The sequence below is a fragment of the Micromys minutus genome, assembly GCF_963924665.1.
Source record: "Micromys minutus genome assembly, chromosome: 25".
In the NCBI taxonomy this organism is placed as follows: Eukaryota; Metazoa; Chordata; class Mammalia; order Rodentia; family Muridae; genus Micromys; species Micromys minutus.
Genome location: NC_137960.1, coordinates 2,008,914 through 2,012,498, shown reverse-complemented (window position 1 = coordinate 2,012,498; position 3,585 = coordinate 2,008,914). Strand labels below are relative to the sequence as shown.

General features: G+C 47.1%; 1 pseudogene across 1 annotated transcript; it reads left to right on the top strand.

Moving 5' to 3' along the window:
• The first annotated feature begins 359 nt into the window (after positions 1 to 359).
• On the top strand, positions 360 to 1,693 carry LOC308436741 (ornithine decarboxylase-like; annotated as a pseudogene). The gene has a single exon. The product of its transcript is annotated as an ornithine decarboxylase-like (transcript).
• Positions 1,694 to 3,585: the final 1,892 nt, after the last annotated feature.

Here is a 3,585-nt window from a genome sequence, read left to right as displayed (position 1 = left end):
TGCAGCTGCTCTTCTGCTCTTATGTCTCCTGGGCCATGGCGCTCCTACCATTCCTTTGTCTACCTTCCCTTAGGAGGTGCGATCCCACAGCTTTCTCAGCCCTTGTGGTTTTTTTCCTTAGGCCCTAGTGGGACTGTGACCCTTCCTGCCCTCTCTGACCACTCTCACTTTGGAGCTGACTGTAACATGCAACTGTAACCTTAAACGTCTCTAGGCCCTCAGGGCCTTAGACACTCCATTCCCACCCCTTTCCTCTGGACAAGATCCTCTATGAGAGCTCGGTTCTTGTTCTACTTCTGACTTCTACACAAGTCCTGGAACCAGGCACTGAGATGCCTAAGCTAAGCCCGGCTACACTGATGGCTGCTGAAGATAAGGATGCTCTCTATGTTGCAGGCCTGGGAGACATTCTGAAGAAGCATCTGAGGTGACTGAAAGCTCTTCCCCGAGTTACTCCCTTTCACACAGTCACGTGTAATGACAGCAGAGCCATAGTGAGCACCCTGGCTGCCATTGGGACTGAGCAAGCCAGACTGACATACAGTTGGTGCAGGGGACTGGGTGCCTCCAGAGAGGATTCTCTTCGCAAACCCTTGTACCAAGTGTCTCAGATCAAGTTTGCTGCCAGTAATAGAGTCCCAGTGACGACTTTTGACAGTGAAGTTGAATTGATGAAAGTCGACAGAGCACCCAAAGCAAAGGTGGTTTTGGGGATTGACACTGAAACTCCAAAGCCATTTGTCACCTCAGTGTTAAGTTTGGTGCCACACTCAACACCAGCAGGCTGCTCTTGGAACAGGCAGAAGAGCTAAATATTGACGTCATTTCTGTCAGCGTCCATGTGGGCAGTGGATGTGTTGACCCTGCGACCTTCCTGCAGACAGTGTCGGATGCCGGCTGTGCCTCTGACATGGGACCAGAAGCTGGTTTCAGCAGGTCTCTGCTTGATATTGGTGGCGGCTCTCCTGGACCTGAAGATACAAAGCTGACATTTGAAGAGATCACCAGAGTGATCAACCCAGCTCTGGACAAGTTCTTCCCACAAGACTCTGGAGTGAGGATCAGAGCTGAGCCGGGGGATACCATGTCACATCAGCTGTCACACTTTCGGTGATCATCATTGCTACAAACAAAGAAAAAAGAAACTAACAAAAATTATAGAAGGAGCAGCCTGGCTCTAGTGAAGATGAGGGAAACGAGCAACCTTTGTGTGAATGACAGAGCGTGTGGATGGTTTAACTGCATTCTCTATGATCCTGCACATGTGGAGGCCCTGCTGCAGAAGAGACCCACGCCAGAGGAGAAGTATCACTCATGCAGCATCTGGGGCCAGCGTGTGACGGCCTTGATGGAATCCTCAGCGCTGTGCCCTGCCTGCAGTGCATGTGGGTGAGTGGATGCTGTTTGAGAACATGGCGCACACACCATTGCTGCTGCTTCTACTTTCAATGGCTTCCAGAGGACACACATCTACTGTAATGTCACAGCCACTGTGGCAGCTCATGACACAGATCCAGAGCCATGGCTTCCCGCAGGAAGAGCAGGAGCAGGAGGTTGGCACTCTGCCCATGTCCTGGGCCCAGGAGAGTGGGATGGACCGTCACCCGCAGCCTGTGCTTCTGCTACTATCCATGTGCTGAGCAAGCATTTGTGGCTTGTATGTTGTAGAATGGGCCAAAAGCTTACGTTGTGACCCATTTGTTAATAAAGTATCTTAAACTAAATGAGCATCCGGGAATATTTGCAAGTATTCCTTAAAGAAGGCACACACTTCTGCACAGGCTGCTGTATCACAGTGAGTCTTGCCCAGCCCAGCACAGGAGAGGTGGAAGGCCCGGGGCTGTGCCCTCTGTACATCAGTGTGCTCAGCCCATCCCAAGGGTTTTCAGTTGGCTGTGGACTTGGTGCCCAGAGTCTGTTAAGAATGTCATCTGCCTAGTGACCTGTTGGCCTGGCCATGTCCTAAGGAGGACATCTGAGGTAGTTTGAACCTTGTCTGCAGAAACCCTGACTGTTCCCTCCACCCTTTCCTTCACTGCATCACCGCCTAGTGACAGTGGGAAATATCATACAGCATTCTGCTGTCAACTTCCTGTAATAAATTCAACAAGAGAAAAGAAACTTGTAACATCAGGGTAGACAGTTACAGGGTAGGTACATAGAAATCTTTAAATGTGTGGCTTGTGGCTGTCTTAGCCACCGTCTCCTCATCACCATAGAGGCATCTTTGCTGACAGCCATCTCCAAGGGCCCAGTGCAGGGAAAGGGATGAAAAGAAGCTACCAATCCCTGATCAGGAAACCCACCAATTCCTGAGCTATGGAAAACTCAGGAATGGCTGCTATAAAATACAGATAAACACATGTTTGTAGAATAAGGATTTAGTATAAAATTTCATGTTAGAGTCTATGGGCATCACATGCTTTCTTGTCTTCCTGGCTGTGTCAGAGCCCTGGGACCATAGTTACAGACCATTGTGAGCTGCAGTGTGGTTGCTGAGAACTGAACCTGGGTCCTCTGGAAGAGAGGCCAGTGCGTGTAACTCCTCAGACACCTCACCAAGTGTTATATTTGATAAATAAGTTATACTGATTCATATGTTATATATTTCTAAGATCCCTTCAGCTTCACAGTGAGATTTGTCTAGCTTTTTGTCTTGCTCACCTTGTTAAGTCTCAGTTATTTGGAGAAACTGAATCAAACAAAAACTGTGGTAACCAATAATGGAACAGTATAAAAGAAAGATACCAGTCTCCTGTGGACTAAAGTTTCCTGCATTTACGGTTTATTTAGACATAAAGGATCTTCACTTCAAATTACTAAGGCTCAAACTTAACAGAGTTAAAGGTGCAAAATCTTAATCTTAGGAAAGTTACTGACTTTTGTAAACTGTTGAGGACAATTAGCACATGAGAGTTAAGAACAGAAAAACGTTTATTTACCCTCCTGTATACGTTTGCAAAATTACTAGAAACAAGGAAAGGTTGTCCAGTGTAGACATTCTTAGCAGCCTACCGTCCTCAAACCTTTCAGAGATCTGCTGAATGTGACACTTAAAATGTTTATGGAAATAGCTTGCTATTCCAGAGATCCCCCTCAGCTACTAGAAGTGACCCCCAGGTCTTCACAGACGATGATGGGGTAGAGAAGAACTCCACTTGAGGTTGCTTTAAATGTGACAAAGCCAGTCAGTGTGTGAAAATCTGCCCTTCATCTTGTGTGTCACAAGGATTTTGTACAAACTGTGGACAAGCAGGACCTGGGGATTAGATTGCCTTGTTTTACTTAGACAAGATGGGCTAATCCCCAGGGTCCTCCATTAATGGACAGTATTTGGACCATTTGGACCAGACAGGAAAGATTCATGCTGCCCTGGCTCCTCTGTCCCCAATGAAATCAATACTACCCCAGAGGAGCCATCAGTGATTGTCTAGGAAACAGACAGGTCTGTCAGTTTTAATAAATCTTGAAGATGCTTGTTCCATACTTCCTGCTTACTCAGGTGAAATTCATTCTAAGATCTCCGTTGGTGTTTACCAGGGAGAGCTTTGTCAGTTTAACCACCAGCAACAACATAGGTTTCAG